The sequence below is a fragment of the Myotis yumanensis genome, unplaced genomic scaffold (assembly GCF_028538775.1).
Source record: "Myotis yumanensis isolate MYYU_CA2020_CCGP unplaced genomic scaffold, mMyoYum1.0.hap1 SCAF_5, whole genome shotgun sequence".
NCBI classification, from domain to species: Eukaryota; Metazoa; Chordata; class Mammalia; order Chiroptera; family Vespertilionidae; genus Myotis; species Myotis yumanensis.
Window position 1 is genome coordinate 60,434,880 of NW_027223756.1, and position 20,879 is coordinate 60,455,758.

The 20,879-nt window shown below is 41.7% G+C and overlaps 1 protein-coding gene across 2 annotated transcripts in view; it reads left to right on the plus strand.

Annotated features, from left to right (window-relative positions):
* The window catches only part of MARCHF1 (membrane associated ring-CH-type finger 1), a 367,501-nt gene that overhangs the window by 337,067 nt on the left and 9,555 nt on the right, over positions 1 to 20,879 (plus strand). The gene's annotated exons all lie outside the window — the stretch shown is intronic.

Sequence of the window (20,879 nt, forward strand, 5' to 3'; positions counted from 1 at the left end):
ATTTTATTCACATAAAAGAGTACAAATTATCACATCCACTGTAGAAGAATTGGCATTATTTTCTTTCCATTATTGTGAGTTGATAGATCAGGCATTCAAATGTCAGTCAGTTTAAAACGCCTTGTAGTTTGCTTAGCTCAGCCCGCTCTTGCTACAGCCTTCAAACATCATTAGCACTCCATCACCATGCACAAAGGGTTTGAGCTTGCTTACAAAAATAAACACCAAAAGTCAGGTGAATGGTTAAGGAGGCTGTAGTAAAAGAAAGTGAGTGCAATAAAATCATAAGGCAAACGTAAGGAAGATGCATACCGTAGGTCTTGTATACTATTTATATGGGAAGTGTAACTTGCTCCCAAAATGCTTAGCAGTCGAAGCAAGGAGGGAAATGTAATCACTTAAATAATGTATAGTATATAAATATAAATATTTCAGCAAATACACAGAAGATGAGGTCAATGTGGTCCTATGGAAATTACCACTGGAATTGTCATTAAGTGAATTTGATAGAGGTGTAACTCATTTATAGTGATAATACACTAAGATGAATTCTGTTAATGGCCAGGATGTTGAGCCAGAATTTACTGGTTGCTTACTGATGCCAAGCACTGTGCTGTGTGCTTTGGTATAAACCTAACCTCATTTAACCCTCTTAAGAAACACAAAATAGGTTTTCTTATAGTGTCACAAATGAGAAAACGCATGTGAGGCATAGAGAGGTTAAATAAATTACTCCAGGTCTTAGTTTTTATGCAAAGGAATTAGAATAGCCAAATCAACTTCAAAAAGCACAAAATTGAAGGAGTATAGTACTATCTGATTTAAAGACTACCAAAAAGCTACAACTAACCCTGCAGGAATTAAGGCAATGTAGTGTAATTGTCAAGACTGACAAATACATCAGTGAACCACACTAGAGAGTCCAGAAACAGACCCACACATATATAGTCCAATAATTTTTTGACAAAGAAACAAAGCAATTCAGTAGGGAATGTATGGTCTTTTGTTTTTCCCCCTTGGCTCCAGGTTTCTTTATTATTCACACCTCAACAAGTCTTATTTCATTACATCTTTGAAATCGTAATATAATGTTAGTGATTAACTTTAAAGTGACGATACTATGGTCTTTTTAATAAATGCAAAAAAATAAATTATGATCGTTATCCACTCCCCATATAAAAATTAACTGAAAATGTACCCTATATATGTAAAACCTAAAACAATAACACTTCCAGAAGAAAACAGGAGAAAACCTTTTTGACTTTGGGTTGGCAATGATATTTAGATATGACATTAAAATAAGATCCATGAAAGAAGTCATGGATCTAGATTGGACTTTGTCAAAATAAAAAACATATGCTATTCAAAAGTCACTGTTAAGATAATGAAATGGCAAGCCACATATTGGGAAAATATTTTCAAATTATATATCTGATAAAGAATCCTGAAAGTTTAACAGTAAAAACAATCCAATAAATTAAAATGCGCACGAAATTTCAATAGACACTTCACCGGAGAAGATATACATCTGGCAAATAAAAATATAAAAAGATGTTCAGCAGCATTAGTCATTAGAGAAATGCACATTAAAACCACAGTGCTATCACTGCATACCTATTAAAATGGCTAAAATCAAACAGACTGATCATACCAAGAGTTGGGAAGGATATGAAAGAACTAGAATCCTCTTAATGTTTCCACACACTGTTGGTGGAAACATAAGTGGTCTAACCACATTGGAAAACAGTTTGGCAATTTTTTAAACAGATAAATGTACACCAACCAGACAATCTAGCCATTTCACCCCTGGGTATTTATCCAATGGAAATTAAAGTGTATGTCCATAGAAAGACTTGTACATGGAGGGTCATTACAGCTCTATTTTTAATAGCCCCAAACTGGACACAACACAAATGTTCATCAAGTGAACAAATAAACACATTGTAGTATAGCAATACAATGGAATACTACCAGCAGTTAAAGGAATGAATATTGATACATTATACAACATGGGTGAATCTCAAAATAATTATGCTAAGTGAAAAAAAGCCAGATAAAAAAGAACATGCAGTGTTGTCATTCCATTCATATCATTCCATTCATCTAGGAAATGTGTACTAAGTTGTGGTGACAAAAAGCTTATCACTGGCTGCCTGGTGAGGGGGCCTGGTGAAGGGTGGGAGGAAATACAAAAGGATAAGAGGAAACGGAAGGATAGATATGGTCGTATTCTTGATTGTGCTAGTTTCACAGGTGTATAATACCGTACATGTCAAAATTGACCAACTTCTTACACTTTAAGTATATGGAGTATAAATGTCAATTATATCTCAATAAAGTTGTTTTTAAATGATGTAAACAGAAAACAGTTTGGGGCTTGGTGTCTCACGATTGTTCAGTTCTTGCTTCTCCCCACTAGTGAAAGGATATCCAAGGGCACCCCCTCCCACCCCTTCCATATGCACAAATGTCCTGGGACAAGGCTAAAGGGAGCGGCCAGGCCGGTTACGCAGAGAGGTGCTGAGAGAAGTGTTGTGGCACAGACGGGGACACTCCGGCTTGGTAGCCAATGGGGGAATCAATGGGTGGAGAGCCTGGGCTCCAGGACACAAGTGAAGACAATCAGTGGTTTTAAAGTTAAGGAAGGATGGTCTTTGAGAGGTGACTCAGACCCTGTGGGGATCTCATCTGTCAACATCTCTCCAAGTAGTCCTCTGTTAGACCCAGTCTCCAAGTTCCTCCTGAGCAGTGAGAACTCTGTCTGCTACAGGAGCTTGTAGATGACCCGTATTGGTCATGGCTCCCAGCCTGGGTATAAATTTCCTCCTCCCTCCATTCTCTGACCTCTTCTCAGCACAAAAGAAACCTGCCTTTAGACTTTCCTAATTGTCAATGTCAAGCACTCTGTTTCTTCCCATCTCCGTTCTGCTGGTGTTCCAAAGAAATAAAGATTCATAAGACTTCAATTTCGATTCAGGCCTGGCTGGCGTGGCTCAGTAGTTGAATGTCAACCCATGAACCAGGAGGTCACGGTTCGATTCCTGGTCAGGGCACATGCCCCGGTTGCAGGCTCGATCTCTAGTAGGGGGCATGCAGGAGGCAGCCAATCAATGATTCTCTCTCTTCATTGATGTTTCTCTCTCTCCCTCTCTCTCTCTTCCTCTCTCTGAAATAATAAACACATTTTTAAAAAACTATAAAAATTTCAACTTGATCTGAATGTTTACACTCTAATGTATGTTATGTGCACATGAAGAAAATTTAAGGTATACATTGCAGATGACATTATAAATGATTTTATTTGTTTTACCTTTCCGTATTTTCTAAATGTTCTATAATGAACATGTAATTAGTAAAATAATAAATTATTGTGAAGTAAAATCTGAGCGAGACATACAAGCAGGTTTTCATGTTGAAGGGAAGGTGGCTATGTATAAAGAGAGTTCTAGCCCAGCCGGTGTGGCTCAGTGGTTGAGCTTCAACCTATGAACAAGGAGGACACTGGTTTGATTCCCGGTCAGGGCACATGCTTGGGTTGTGAGCTCAATCCCCAGTATGGGTTGTGCAGGAGGCAGCCGATCAATGATTCTCTCTCATCATTGATGTTTCTATCTTTTTCTCCCTCTCCATTGCTTTCTGAAATCAATAAAAATATATTTTAAAAAAATAAAGAGAGTTCTAGAAGGTAAAAATAAATGTGAAAGATATAGGGTGAAAGAGCATAGAGGATGATTATTCTAGACTGCAGGAGGGACATTTTCTCCTCTTCTATAACAGGGAAGGAAGTAAGAAGGGTGTGATGCAGTTATAAATACATGTTTAGTCAAAAGACAGGAAGTTATGGGAGTTTACCCATGAGACTACCAATGTTTTCCAAAACAAAAGTCATATCTAATAAGAGCCATTGTCGGGATTTCAGTTCTTTCCCTGACCTGAGGGGAAAAGGTAGTAGCAGGGGCTACTTGGTAGCCACCCTCTCTCCTGCTCATCCTCCAAGCAGCTGAAATAATGATATTTCTAAAACCCTGGTCCTTTCTGCCTTACTCTTTGGAGATTTGCTTAAACTTGACCCAAACTTCAAATCCATGGTCAGGGACAATCTACACCTTACACCTGCTTTCTGCAAGTTCCTACAACTTACTTTTCATGTTTCCACATACAGGCTGCTCCATGTAATCTGATCTCTGTAGATTTTGTCCCCAAATTCATTCATCTCTGCATTTGGTGAGTTCAGTTGCAGGAGAGGAATCCAATCATAAAGCCAGAACCTTCCATCTTCTCCCCAGCAACTCCCCATCCCCCCATCTCCTCCAAACTACAGAGAAGGTGTTCCCATTGTCTCACTCAAAGATATCACCCAACCCCATGTCCCTCTGGTCTTGCTTTTTCACCCCAATGAGTCATAAAGAAATTTCCATAGAAAAAAAAACTCAATGAAGGAAATACAGGAAGAACATTTCCTACTTCTCTCTGCACATTAGTTGCTCTGTGTCGATCCCATGCCCCACAGCCCTGTGCTACAAGTTGATAATTAAGGCTCATCATCATCCTGGCTGCCCACTCTTCCCACCTCACCTCCTGCCCTTTCACCTCACGCTCCTACTCAGTCTTCGCAGTTCCCTCAGTCAGCTCTCTGTCCCACACAACTCCATGCCTTTTCACACAACCCAAAGTTCACTCTCTTCTTTCCCCCTTTGTCATGCTCAGCTCAAGCATTGGAAAGCTTTTATGATCTTTGATAGAAAGGGGAAGTTTAATGAGAATATGATACCTTCCTGCTCCATTTTCAATGTGGGTAACTGAACTTCACCTCTCTTCTTATAATAAATTCTTAGAATAATACTAGATTGGTTTACCATTTAATTTCTATCCTTTTCAGGAATCCAATGATACTAGAGAAACTGACTGCTGAATCTGCAGTGAGGAAAGGTGTTTATAATCAGAATTTTAGTAACTGGGAATGAGGACATAGAGATAGAAGGAAGGCCAACCCGTTTTTATTGGATTTTTAAAGAGACGGGCAAAAAATGACACTACTAAATAAATAAACTTTTTTTTTTAATTTCAGAGAAGAGGGGAGAGGGAGAGATAAAAACACCATGATGAGAGAGAATCATCCATTGGCTGCCTCCTGCACACACCCTACTGAGAGTCAAGCCTGAAACCCGAGCATGTGCCCTGACCTGGAACTGAACTGTGACCTCTTGGTTCATAGGTCGACACTCAACCACTGAGCCACATCAGCTGGGCAATAAACGTTAGAATAAGAATTCCTCTCATGTTCATGTCTCACTCATATGCTCAGAGGTAATAAGGAATCTGTTCTAGAATGTCACCGGTGCCCCAAGAAATTGCACATAGAGAGCAAACAGACCTAAAGGAGCATTACACAACACAGGCTTCTTGGCAAGAGCCCTGGGAGGTCCACAGCAAAATTGCTCTGGTGTCCTCTGAACTGAAATGGGATTCTTAGCCACCTGGATGCTTCCCTTGCTTCCAAATGACTTCTTCACTGGAGGGAAAGTAGATTGGGGGCTGGTAGGATGGGACACGGTAGTCTATCACATACAACAGGATATTGGGACACAGTTGAACTTGCCAGGTGAACATGCAGGAGTCTTACCCATCCTCTCCCACCACCCAGCAGGCTGAGAACCAGTATTTAGGATTTGGAATCCCATCTAAGTCCCGAAAATGAGGAGCCAATGACGGTTACAGAGCCATTCTTTGTTTTCCAAACACGTTGACAAGGAGAAAATCCTGAGATGTCCTAAATTAAATTATGGCCGGCCAGAGGGCAGAAGGCAGAGACCAAAAGGGGTTAATCAGTTAACCACTGCGGGGCTCAACCAACAAGACTGCATACAGGCCTTCGTGTATGTTGGAATTATTAAATTAACTCCCAGGTGGCTATTTCCCAGATGATCTAAAAGGAGAATAGCCAGGCACAGTTGACCCCAGGAGCCTCCGCTTCTGAGGGACACATTAGCTTTTCAGGCCCTGCTGTGCCCATCCCGGAGCTGCCCGTGTCACCTGCCCCATCCCTTTTGCTACAGCTAATGCAAATCATCTCAGAATGGCTTACATCTCTCTCCCCCTCCTTGATGTAGAAAATACTTGCAGAACTTCCGGACCACAGGCATGTTGTTGTTTCTACCTAGCCATGCTGCTGCCGGTTTAGACTCCCACACAGGTCTTTCCTCCCTCCCCCAATTACAGTTGACATTCAATATTATTTCATATTAGTTTCAGGTGTACAGCATAGTGGCTAAACATTTACATAACTTACAAAACGATCCCCCGGTAAGTCTAGTATCAAGCTAGCACCGTCCATGGCTATTATAGTATTATTGACTCGATTCCCTATGCTGTACTTTACAGCCCTCTGATTATTTCGTAACTACCAAGCTGTACTTCTCAATCCCTTCACCTTTCTCACCTTTTCCCCTAACCCTCGTCTCCTCTGGCAACCTTCAGTTTGTTCTCTGTATCTATGAGTCTGTTTCTGTGTTGTTTGTTCATGTATTTTGTTCTTTGGATTCCACATATAAGTGAAATCATATGGTATTTGTCTTTCTCTGTCGTATGTCACTTAATGTCGTACCCTCTAGGTCCGCAGTGGCCTCATAAACCCTTTCTTTACAAAAGCCGTTCAGCCATGGGCGTTAACATTTTTGTTTAACAATGTCGAGCCCCTGAACCACAAGTTTCATTTCCAGCCTGTGGAGAGAATATGTACCTTCTTCCCTTCCCTGACCCGGTGCTTCCCTATTTTGTAAGAAGTTATATTATTGTTAAAGCAATTCAAGGGAGAGCAGTTTAAAGCCAGGGCTTTTAATCTGGAAAGTGTCTCCAACCTTGTTAGAATCCAATGAACATTATGGACCTCTCCCCAGAAAAAGAAAATACAAACAATACTCTTACATAAAATTTAGGGAATGTATACCTCTGGAAAGTTGGAAGAACTCTGCTCTTAAAAAAAAAAAAAAGACTTCAGTTTTAGGGGAAAAAAATTGTTGTTAATCCTCATCCGAGGATTTTTTTTTAATATATTTTATTGATTTTTTACAGAGAGGAAGGGAGAGGGATAGAGAGTTAGAAACATCGATGAGAGAGAAACATCGATCAGCTGCCTCCTGCACATCTCCCACTGGGGATGTGCCCGCAACCCAGGTACATGCCCTTGACCGGAATCGAACCTGGGACCTTTCAGTCCGCAGGCCAACGCTCTATCCACTGAGTCAAACCGGTTTGGCGAGAGGATTTTTTTCATTGATTTTTAGAGAGTGGAAAGGAGGGGCAGAGAGAGACACACATATCCCAATTGGTTGCCTCCTGCACATGCTGGACTGAGGCCGAGGAGTGAGCCTGCAACCCAGGTACACGCTCTTGACCAGAATCGAATCTGCGACCCTTCAGTCCATGGACTGATGCTCAAACCGCTGAGCTAACCCGGCTAGGGCTAGGACAAAATTCTTAGCAAAGGCTGAGTCTCTAAAATGCCAAATCAAGTTTATATCAAGCCAGTTAATTAAGCTTGATGTCAAAATACTGATAAAACAGATTTTAATATATAGGCTAAAGCTATTTGTTTTATTTGCATTATAGTTGAATTATTATATACAAAATTTGAATCAGTAGTTAGATTAAAGCTTTATTGGTTGCCCTTTTAGCTGAAGTTGCCTCTTAATATATAACTTAAATCTGTTTGAGATTTATTTCAAAATGTTATGTTGCTAAAAGACTGATAGTAAAATAAAACAATAACAACAACAACAAAACTCAGCCCAATCACATTACCTGTAATGTTCAGACATGACAGCACTATTAAAGCAGGTTGGAAATAGGTGGCAAGAATTTTTTTTTTTTTTGAGCCATGAAAGTAAGCATTGACAATAGGATTGTCAGTAAAATTGTATAACAGAGATTCCACGGAGAAACTTCTCTTTCCTTTGCTGCTACCCAAAGGAATATTTTAGAAAGACAACTAAACACACACATGCATACACACACACCTACAACGAAAGACCAGTGGGGGAAGGGATGGAATCAAAGCCCATCATCTCTTGTTGAAGGGCAGTTACACAGCCCCCTGTTCCAACAAACGCACGATTCTGACACTAATGTAATAGTAAACGTCACAAAACCAGGAATCTTGCCTGTGTTGTTCCCTGACTCCTAGGAAGCATCTGGTATGTTGTGATGCTTCACTAATTAGCTCCTGAATGGAAGAAAATCTACTCAGTAAAACTAGAGGGAAAAAAACATCTGCCCATCACTTACAAAGTTACCCTGGGCAAATCCATTCTGTTTTCTGGGCCTCGGTTTCTTCTAGAAAACAAGGGAGTAAAATTGGGTCTTTTTAGGCATTTTCTAATGTTCCCAGTCTCTATGATTTTGCTTGGTGGCTGGGCACTTCCTCCTACACTGCAAGGCTCTTATTTAAGGATGAAGGGTGACAACAGGCCCCTGGAGACCCCACAGGTGCTGTGGGTATTCACGAAGCAGCAGGAAGAGAGGAACACACAACGGGAATAGAAAGGGGCTTGAGAAAGGACATCGCAGGTGGCAGTGGCAATTGCAACAGTCCCAAGCAAGGACTTCAATCTCCAGAGAAGAGGGAATATGCCATCTGATGAAATTTAATCCGATTGTTCTTTGTTTTCTTTATGAAGTCACAGTCCGTAATTAAGTATTCCATGGACCGCACCATCGATTTTCTGCTGGTTCAACGTGCCTGAAGCAGTCACAGACTGATATCTCTTCCAGAGATAATATTTGTCACCATAACCTTCAAAGGAAAACAGAATACCCAGTGTTAGTTAGATATTTTAAAAGAAACTTTGTTTAAACGCATCTATTAAGTCTTTAAGTAATTTATGTTCTTACAGGACAACATATTCATCAACTCAGATTTGGGTGGAGTTTTTTTGGGGGGGGGAGGAAATATTTTTACTTTTGTGAAAAAGGATTATAAATTAGAACTTATCTCTAAAACAGTTGCCTGGATTTTTCTCTCCTTGGGGAAATAGTTTGCAAACTTCAGCATACGTAAAAATCACTTGGTGTGTTCATTAAGAATGCCGATTCATAAGCCCGCCCCCAGATCCGGATCTAGACAAAGCCTAGGAATTTGCTATTTTAACTGTTACCATGGCAATTTCAATGCAGATGTGTCTAACTACCACATAGCATCTCCCTTCTAGATAGACCTATAAAATAAGTATTTGTTCATCTTTCCTTTTTTCTCCAATCATTATGTGTGATATTATTGCACCCTCTAGTGGGCAATTTTACTCGTTTTGGGGGGTTTTTTGTTGTTGGTTTGTTTTTCTATATTATAAATACCTTCCGCAAAACTTTTAAGAAATCCCATCTCATAAATTCCTGGAAGGGAAACAATGGGAAATCAAGGAAAGGTTTATAAGAAAATGGTTTCATATAATGTCAGATTCACAAATATTTAGATATATATGTGGTATGTAACTTACATATATTGTATAGAAGAGAAAATGGTAATCCTGATAAGGTCGACCAGATAATAGAGCTAATCTTTTTTTTTTTTTTTTACAAATATTTTAGTAAGTTTGAATTTACTGGCCACAGTATTTTTAGAGAATTTATATCTGTCAGCTTGATATTCTCACAGGACAGTTTCCAGCACATCAGAACAATAACTTAGATCTTTCTGGTTGCTCCCTCTGGGCACCTTTTAGTACCTGGTGGCCCTTCTGACACCTCTACATGTTGACTTCTAATACCCACAGCTCTTTTCAAGATCCCCAAAGCTTTGGGTGCCTGTTTCACACATCGTGGCTACCATCTCTCTGGAAAACCCTGCTTATCACTGCTAATACTACAAGGGACACAAATTCAGTTACTCACAGGCGCCTGGCAGGTACTATGAATGGGTAAAGTGGGCAAAGACAATAGTGGGACTAAGGCAAACTGAATTTGTTCCATTTCAAGGAATTAAAAAATAGTTATCATTTTCTAAAGCCCCCTCTGGGTCTAATAAAACATCTGTGACTCATGTAAGACTGTTTCATAAACCAGCTAGGAACTCCTGGTTTACTTGAGGGCTTGCTCTGTGCTAACTATTGATGGGTATTGTCTCGTATAATTTTATCCACAACCATGTACAAGGGATAGTGTCATTATCCCAATTTTACCAATGAGAAAACTAGAGCTTAAGGAGGTAGGTCACCTGCCCTAAGACAGTTGCGATTTCCTACCCGGGCTCTCACCCCAGTCACAGTGCCCCAGGGACTCTCTGTGGCTTCTGGCCTGGATCACCTGATTGTCACTGTGCTGCTTTCCTCACCCGCCACCCTGATCCTCTGCTTCTCTCCACATGTCCCCACTCCCCCAGTTGTTTTGTTTTGTTTTGTTTTGTTTTGTTTTGTAACATCTTTTATGATCTTTTGGCCTCCAATTCTACTGTGTCTGCATTTGGACAACTTCTCATCTGGTAGTTGAAACCTCTGTCTGCAATAGCACTGAGCCACAGTTCTTAGTAACTGATAGCTCCCACTGTAAACAAGCATTTCAATACAACGTGTGTTTACTATTTCTTTAAATAAGTGCACCTGTTGCCCTAACTGGTTTGGCTCAGTGGCTAGACATCAGCCTGCGGACTGAAAGGTCCCAGGTTTGATTCCGGTCAAGGGCATGTACCTTGGTTGCGGGCACATCCTCAGTAGGAGGTGTGCTGGAGGCAGCTGATCAATGTTCCTAACTCTCTATCCCTCTCCCTTCCTCTCTGTAAAAAATCAATAAAATATATTTTTAAATACAAATAAAAAAGTGCACCTGTTTTTAAAGCTTTAAAATGGCAATTGAATCATAATTGGATTTTTGTCGTATGTTGATTGCCATTTTAATACCTCTACCTTTCTACTCAACCGGGTTTTTCCAAATACTTTCATAACTACAGTGATGTGAGGTCTCTCGGTAAGGTACTATTATATCAGTTGGCCTCAAAAACAAAAAAAAAGCAAACATTGAGTCTTCATCAAATTAATTACTTTGAGGAGAAAGCCTTTCATCTTCTTATCTATTCTCGGGAGCTTCTTGGGCTTTGCAGTCAGTAAGGCAGCTAGATAAAGGTGCCTGGGGCACGTTTCTGGACCTTTCGACCAGGCTGCCCCTCCTGTCCTGCGTTACTCAGAGGAGACATCGTTATCGTCCACACACTCACAGGGATGCTTCCTGGGGTCTAGCATGTTTGAGCCCTTGTTCAACCTTCCGTGAAAACTGTCGCTCAGAACAGTACTGTATTTCTTTGGGAAGTCTTTACATAACATTTCGAATTAAATTTCCAGACAAAAAGAATGAAAACTTACTGGGCATAGATTATAACCTGTGATACATATTTTAAAAAGCTATCTCTTAAATGAATCTACCTAGTATATGCACATTAACTCAGCCACTTACAGTTAGCAAAAACAGACTATGTTTTCCTACTATGAAATACATTATTCACAGAAGTTTATTCATTCTTGGAAAATAGACGGGGGTTGGGGGTAAAGGGGGGCTTTGGCTGCCTTAGTTCTGCATGAACAAATCCGGACTCATCCTTTCTCCATCCTCCAGTGATGTTATCAACGTGAAGATAAAGACAATCAAGTTCAATTGGATGTGTGCTGCAGGTTCCTGGTTATGATAAGCATTTATTGAATTCTAAGTGCCTGATACTGTCCTGTAATTACATGTATTAACTCTCCCAAACTTGACCCTGTAAAATAGGTGCTACAAACGGGGAGCGTGAACAGTGAGGGCTGGACCATGTGCCTAGATCACCCAACATCACAGCACAGAGCGGGGGAGTCAGAGTTTGAACCCAGAGCCCTTGTTTTTAACAAGTCCGCCTTGGATTCCAGACAGAGCACACTGTGAAACTGCCCAGCTGATGCCTCGGTGTTGGATGCAGCCAGGCCCCGGGGGTGTGCATTGGGAACTAGCTCCCCAGAGGGCCTGTTAGACAGCCAAGGCTGACAACTCCTTTTAATTCTAAAGGACTCTCAGAACTGAGTAACGGTCATCATTATTCCCCTCCATGTTCAGGTCAGGCCCGTGACCCAGCGTCTCTGAGTGCCACAGGAGACAGCCTGAGGGTGGCAAAATGTAGTCATTGACTCCAGGTTCCCAACTATTCCTTCTCTTTGCAGGAAAATTTAGAAACCCTTTCTCGGTAAGACTGCCATGTACAGTGTTCCCTCTCATCCCAGCCTGGTATCAGTGGCTGCTTCCCAAACCCAGGTCAACATGTGCTCAGACTGCACTGATGGTCGTTGTTAATCCTACAGGTACCGACACTTCACAGATTCATCTAGGCACGCGGTCCAGCCCTCACTGCTCACGCTCCCTGTTTGTTTGGTCGTGGGTCCCAACGCTGGTGCAATGCAGACCCATTCCTCTGTCCTGCTCTCAAGAGAAGCAGAGCAGCTGCATTCAACCCGAAATAGGACATCCCCTCTCATTGGACCATGTAGGAAAGATGTTAAATCATTATTATTGGTGGAAGAGAGAACTTTAGGGGGAAGGAGATGTTTCCAGGAGGTAACCAGCAGACTCCCAGTGCATTTATGTATATAACGTTTGAGGTTTGGGCTCTTAGTAACAAAGCCTCACACCTGTCAGAATGGCTATCATCAGTAAATCAACAAACAACAAGTGCTGGCGAGAATGTGGAGAAAAGGGAACCCTCGTGCACTATTGTTGGTGGAATGCAGGCTGGTGCAGCCACAATGAAAAACAGTATGAGGTTCCTCAAACAATTAAAAATGGAATTGCCTTACGACTCATCAATTCCACTTCTGGGAATTTATCGGAAGAAACCCGAAACACTAATTTGAAAGAATATATGCACCCCTCTGTTCATTGCAGCATCATTTACAATAGCCAAGATTTGGAAGCAGCCCAAGTGCCCATCAGAAGATGAGTGGATAAAAGAGCTGTGGTACATGTACACAATGGAATACGACTTAGCCATACAAAAGAAAAAACTTTACCCTTTGTGACAGCATCGGGGGACCTGGAGAGCATTATCCTAAATGAAATAAGCCAGTTAGAGAAAGACAAGTACCATATGATTTCATTCATGTGTGGAATGTAATATAACAAACAAAGTAGAGACAGTGTCATAGGTAGAGAGCAGGCTCAGGCTGACAGCTGTGGAGGGAGAGGTTGGGGGTTGGGTTGAGGGTGTGGGGGGATTGAGAAAAAAAAAAGAGAAAGAACTCGTGGACACAGACAACTGTGGTGATTGCTGGGGGCAGGGAGGTAGAAGAAGGCATGGGGGGGGATAAATGGTGATGGGGGGAAGAAAACCACGAGATCCACGTACATTGCTATTTGTAATTCTACTGAGAGACAAGTTTGCATCATGTACAATTTCTGATTTTTGACCCCCAGTAAGCACTTAAGTAATCAGGGAACTGCCCGCCATCTACATCTTGGCCTGGCTTTCTTATTTCCTACCTGTCATCAGACGGTAGCCAATGTTTAAAAGTCGGAAGAGGTCACATTTTTCCCCAGGGTTCTTTAATCCATTTCTAAGAGGGACATTATTTACTATAGGCATATTTATGAATTTAGGATTCATTAGGTCTCAAGAATCACTACTTATAAATGTTTAAAATCTGTTGTTTGGTTCTCTCTCAAAGTATTTGAAATTGTAACCAGTAAAACTAGATTTTGATAGGCTTATATGTACATAAACACTAATTTGAAAAGTGGAATTAAAAATGAAACAATTTGTTTTAGTGTTTAATGAGCTAACTCCAAACAAATTCACTGATTTTGTGTTTACTTAACCTGACATATTACAAGTTGATTAAAGCCAGGTAATAAAACTGGTTTGTTGATTTTCCTTGCCTGGACTACTGATGATGTTAGGGAGTGACAAATGCTACTTCTAATATAGACTCCATTGAAGTCACCATACAACTCTGCCAAGCGTCATTCATGAGGCAGGTGATTCTCAAAATTTAGTTTGCATTAGAGTCACCTGAGGGCTCATTAAAACACAAACTGCAACCCTGGCACCAAAAGGTTGCTGGTTTGATTCCTGATCAGAGCACACGTCCGGGTTCCAGGCTAGATCCCCAGTCGGGGGCATGCAGGAGGCAGCCAATCCCTGTGTCACTCTCACATCGACGTTTCTCTCTCTCCCTCTCCCTTCCTCTGTCTCTAAAGGTCAATAACATAATATAAATAAATAAAACACAAACTGCAGGGCCCCACCATCAGAGTTTCTGATTCAGTAAGTCTGATGTGAGGCCCAAAATTACTGCATTTCTAATATTAAAAGACAAACTAAGATATATTAAATTTTTAAGAGTTTACTTGAGTAAAAATCAATTGGAATCAAACAGTGTCAAACCGGAAGTAATTAGGAGTGCTCCAGCCACAGGAGCCAGGAGAAAGACTCCTATAGAGAAAGTGCAGAAGCAGAGCAAGGAAATTATTTGACTGGCGACAGGTGAAAGCCTGGTTGGCTGTTTGCAATTGGTTCTCCTTAGGTTTTGATTTTTTAACCTCCAGGCATTTATAGGCTGAGGTTTTTGTTATTATTATTGATTGGAGAGATGTAGAGAGACACACTGATTTATTGTTCCACTTATTTACGAATTTATTGGTTGATTCTTGTATGTGCCCTGACCGGGGATAAAACCCTCAACCTTGGTGAGTCTGGGATGATGCTCTAACCAACTGAGCTACAGGCTTAGGTGTTTGTTTGCTTATGTAGACCCGAGGCCACCTCGGGATTAGTGCCTCAGCCCAATGGGCTCCTTATTTAATCAACGTGAAAAAGAACCAAGTTAATGCTTGCTTCTGGGGAACACTCTCTACGAACCAGAACCACTGCCTCAGACCCATGGGGCCTCTGGGAACTTCACCAACTTTATAAGCCCCAGAATTTTTTTAGGATTTACTTGTTATCCTCTAGCACAATATCTCTTACTGAAGCATATAGATAATGAAATAAACCTTAGACTCCCTGTTCTGTCTATTGTTGTCACTCACATGCAGTTAAACTCCACCATAATGTGATAAGCAGGGAGGGTCAGAAAATGTTAAACAGTTAAAATGTGATTTTTCATTTATGCTGCACTGATGAAGTGATCCGGAGCAGCTGGCTAGCTGGGAGCTCCTGAGTCTGGTTGAAAATGGAAAAACAAAACAAAAGAAACCGAAAGATCACTATTGCTCGTATTAGCAATAGTTTGGGCTTGGCGCCACCTGGTGGTAATTGTTTGCTCTAGCACTACATAGATTTGCTGATCATGCTGGTTCTTCTGGTTGTTAACGGAGCTGGAAGTGTCAAGGAAGAAAAGAAAGTGGATAAAGTTAAGCAGTCCCTATCTCCTGTGTTTTGATATTGTGCAAATAAACTGCATTTGTTCTTCATTGGTACAAAAATTTAAAAAGTATTCTCATTAAGCAGTATTTTTTGAATTTATGTTTCAGGACAGAATATGAATACAAGTAATTTAAATTAGAAAACCTGCACCAAATTTTCACAGAAACAATATTTGCTGCAATGCGGAAATCTTTTCAGACAAATACAGTAGCATACTTCTTTTTTCCAATAACAGTTTATATTCAATATTATTCTGTGTTAGTTTCAGATATACAGCAGAGTGGTTAGACAAGAAAATACTTTACAGAGTGGTCTCCCCGATATTTCAAGTACCTCCCTGGCCCCATACATCGTTATTAGGATATTATTGACTGTATTCCCTATGCTGTACTTTACATCTCTGCAACTCTTCTATAACTATTTCTAAATGCATAACAAAGTTTAGTTTAATTCTTTCTACTATTGAGGGGTTTCTGCAAGGGACCAAAGGCCAAGAAAAATAAACCAGCTACCAAAGACCCAGAGATTATAAATCCTAAAGCAATGGTTCTCAACCTTCCTAATGCCGCGACCCTTTAATACAGTTCTTCATGTTGTGGTGACCCCCAATTTCATTGTTACAAATTGAACATAATTAAAGCATAGTGATTAATCACAAAAACAATATGTAATTATATATGCATTTTCCAATGGTCTTAGGCGACCCCTGTGAAAGGGTCGTTCGAGCCCCAAAGGGGTCGCGACCCACAGGTTGAGAACCACTGTCCTAAAGCAAGGCCAGCGACCACTGCATGAAACTGGCTTTGCCCACCTTAGCTTGTGCCCCATTGTGAAGGTGTAAAGAGACCTGGGTGACCGACGGGGGCAGCGGGGGAGCTGGCGGTGTGAAGGGTTATGGAAAGCTGGGTGGTGTGCTGGGTGCGTGCCCTGCCCTCGCTGCTCAGTCTTAGCATTTCCACCAGCTTCACTGACACCACTTGGAGAGACATGTGCCACCTTACAACAGAGGGATTTGAGGGCCAATATTTTACTCATAAATCCCCTACATAGGAAAGGCCGTGGCCCTGGTTCCCTGTGGGTGGCAAGGTGAACATGAGGTTGCTGTCTTGTCAGAGAACCAAGCTGCATCCACTGCAGGGCAGAGCCAACAGAGGACCATTTCAAGGAGGAGTTTGAGAATTTGCTTCTCTAACAGGTGCCAGGTGGTGCTGCCAAGCACCCTCTGAGGCTCCGCTCCCTAATTAGCCCTGCCTGCAGAGGTCACAGGGGTCAATGTCAAACACGTGGTCACAGGGCATAAGCACACATTATTTTGTAAAACCGGGCAGGGGAGCACAAATGCCTATGTGCATTTTATCACTTTCCCAACACAGAATCTTTTGTGAACTCTTACTGAATGTCAGCATCCCAAATATTAAACTCAGGCCCTTTCGTGACATCTTTGTTAAAATAAGAATTCTGTCCTTGCCTTCTCCATCCATTCCTTCCTGTGTAGGCTTGTAAAACTTGTTCACACTTTGTATACAAACCTGAAAATGCAAATAAATGAACATTTAATAAAATACAGTAAACCCTCGATTTTGCAGACCTCAATTTAACCGACTTTGGATTTAACAGACAAAATTTCCAACCCCATGCGCCATACGTGAAAATTAACACCCTGTTAATTTTAAAATGCTTTTAATCAAGATTTGCTTGTAATTAAATTCACAGGTTCTATTATGTTTTTTGTTATTAATACACTGCTATTTTTAACAAATTTTAGCAAATAGGCCATATATTGGAAAAATGCTTTAGTAATTTCACCGACATGTTGGGGTCCAACCCCAACAGGTCCAGGGATCCCCAAAGGTGTGGACGGAGTCGGCGATGAGGGAATGGCATGGGGTCAGCGTTCAGTTGATCGGCATAGGGAGGTTCTCTCTAGCCAGGTTCTTTGTCCAGGTTCTCTTGCTAGGTTCTCCAGCCAGGGTTCTCCAGATTCTTTTGCCAGGTTCAGTCACCAGGTTCTTTAGCCAGGTTCTATCCAGGTTCTTTTGCCATGTTCTGTCTAGGTTCTCCAGTGAAGTTCTGTAGCCAGGTTCTGTCCAGGATCTTTTGCCATGTTCTCTGGCTAGGTTCTGGTTAGGATCTGACCAGGAGCTGATGAGGAGCTGATGAGGATCTGATGTTTATTGTCTTGTTACATCCGTATTTATACCAACCGATTTTAATCCTGTCAATTTCTATTACAAAGGTTAGGGCGTTTCTTATCTCCATTCCAGGGAGTAAAGATTATGTAGCTTAACTACCCGCCTGGCACTTAATTAAGGGGTTGTATCCCCTCCCTAACCTCAGGGAAAAATCCCCACCTGGGGAAACAACCTTTCTCGGAGAGGTGACCTTGGTTAAAACACATGGCACTAAGGAGAGCAAACATATTAAGAACAATATGCTATATATGCCAGGTCCCCTGAAACACATGCTGCGCAGATGCTTCTTCTCTGCAGCGACTGTGTCAAGCAGCAAGGATGGACCGGCTCCCGGCACCGACATAAATAAATATTACATATCTGCAACTGTAGTCTACATGTTAAAATCCAAGAGTCACCAGTCGTAAACAATGTTTGGCGAATGATCAGCTGAATAATTAGCATGTAATCACACCAAATGATTAGCTCGTGATCAGACTGAATGGTTACCACGTGGTGACACCGCATCACACGCGGGATCATTGGTTCTGTAGTCTCCTGTTGTGGCTTTCTGCCACAGTTTTACCGTGTGCCCACAGTGTTCCCACGTGCACCAAGCCACGCCCCAGCCGTGTGCATTTGTTTACTCTCAGTGACTGGTGGGTACATACATTTACTAGATCTATTCAGTATAAATTTAAAATTGCTGTAATACATATAGAAAACTATATGAAATTAAACTTTCCCTTTATACTTCATTTTAATTATACAAAAAGGTCTACATAAGTAAAAACAGGTAAACTAATTTGTCATTTTTGACATTTGCACTTGGAAAACCTACTTTATTATATAACAGACTTTCAGCTTTAACCGACAGCCCCTTGTCAGAATTAGTCCATTATGTCTGAGATTTTACCAAACACTGGTTTCTGGTGATGCCTTGTGCTGACGATAGTATGCAGTAACTGGATCGTGCCGAGGAGGGCGCTGTGGTACCACATTTCCCTGTGTGCTGTCAGTGAATTCCTGAATAGTCCCTGCAGGATTTATAAAGTAGGAAAGTTAGATGGTCCCTTCGCACTTCTCTTTTTAAAATACTCCTGAGATTGGGAAGTGACAACTTCAGAATTTCTACTGTTGGAACTAGAAGTCTTTACCTGACTTGGTCCATCCTTGCCAGCCCCTGATACTTTCCTATTTGAGGTTCATTAATTTGGAAGAATGTGTTTCAGCCGCGGCATCAAAATTCTCCTCAATTTTAAGAAGACCCCTTTTTATGGATTTTTTTTCCCTACAGCCAGTTTTACGATTGAGGGTTGAATTGATACGCATATTTTGTTACTGACAGTATTCTCATCCACTTGGAACACTTAGAATGAAAGCTGCTTTTCTACAGCATCCTGCACTGTGTATTTGGTCCTGTTGAATGTTGAGGTGATGCAAGAAATAGTCACTAAATCACAAAATGCTATCACCAAATGAAAATCAATTCTATACTTCTACAGATTACTCAGATTAACATTGCAATAGATCAATAACAAAACAAATTTTTAAAAATCAGGCTTACCTGTGAAAGCCGAGATACCCATACTAAGATTTTTTTTCAATTCAGTATTGGTGAATTAACAATAGATTCGATATTGAAGCATGTGGTTTTCCCCTAGCCCCATTACTGAGATCGCTCCGTTATTTGCGTGGCCTACTATGTAAAATGTAGTTTGATGAGAAAGTACGAGATGAAGTATGAATTATCCATTGGCTCTAACAAACCCTTATAATAGAAAACTGTGTGCTGATTGGCCAGTGAGGGGCGAGAAACGGATGGTGTTTGTAAATAAACATTGTTTTCTTTAAGAAGCTTTCTGGAGCCTCATGATCGGACCTGAAGTACTGTGCCCTCCTCGAAAAGAAACGATAGGATCTTAAGCGTCATCCTGGAAGGGAAGCAGGGAGCATCTGCCTCAGTCACTGATCAGCAATGGCTTTGGCAGCAAGTAGCAGCGTCCTGGGAAATCTGGCTCAATCAGAAGGGGCTGTGTTTTCCTGGCGCGTGAGTGGCAGCGGTGGCGGGGCTGTTGCTCATCGGGCTGAGGTCTCCCCAATGCCCAAGGCTGTCCTCCAGGTTGCAAGGTGACTGCTGGGACTCTCACTGGTAACGATGAATTCCAGGGAGCGGAGAAGAGGAAATGAAGGAGAGGGGGAAGGGGCAATTCCAGGTCCGGATGGAAAAACTCCATATGCCCGTAGAGAGCCGCTCATCTGTCGTTGTTGGCAAACAGCCACTGTCCGCCTCTGCCAGGGAAGGCTGGGAAGCAGCTCTGCTCTGGGCACAACGCCGACCCTCGTGGAATTACTGTTCTGTTAACAAAGGAAGAAAAGAAGGACATCCTCTCCCCAAAGTGCTCTGTCGTAACCTCGGACACAGTTCGCCTCTTACGAGGAGGCAAGTGGGCCTATCGAGGTTAAAGGACTTCACCCACGTCTCAGAGCCAGGGCTTCATGGACCGTAATGGATGCCCTCTTGTGTTCTATTGGGTTGTGCCTGGAATTTTATGTGGGGGTGGGGGTCTTCGAAGTTCTAAAGATTTTGCTTTAACAAGAGCTCTGTCAATAAAGAATACAAAGAATCACAGATTATTGAAAGCTTAGCACATGACGTCACCTCTAATAACATCATAGTGATTGGATTTTCCTGCAGAAATAATGCAAAGAAAAATGAAATCACAGTTCTTCACACAAAAATGAAGTAGCACTCTAGCTGTCAAAGCATCGCCATTTCATTTGAGGGTCTATTTCTTCCAAGTTAATAATGGACTTGCCCTGGCTAGTGTGGCTCGGTTGGTTGGGCGGGGTCCTGTACACCGAAAGGGTGCTGGATTGATTCCTGGTCAGGGCTCAATCCCTGGTAGGGGGTGTGCAGGAGGCAGCAGATTGATGTTCGGCGCTCACATGGATGTTTCTCTCCCTTTCTCTCTCTCTAAAAAATAAATAAATAAATAAAAATATTTTTAAGTTAATAATGGACACATTCCCTCATGTAACCCTTCATGTATGACTTAACAATAGTGCCCCCCCTCCTCTCCCAGAGGGAGACAGCAGCCTGCAACTCCCTGCGCAGGGGGTGACTGTGTGTGTGGGGGGGGGGGTGGGGAGGGGAGGAGGAGGGTGACTGTGGGGCAGCCATTGTAATCGTAGTGACTGTGGAAAATCAAGACTGCTCTAAGAGGGGCCTCGGCTGGTTTTCTCACGTTGCCCAGATAACAAAAGTCGTGTTTTCTAGAAGACTTGGGAACCCATGTTGACTTCCTCTCCCAGATATCATCCAGCCATTCAACTATTTT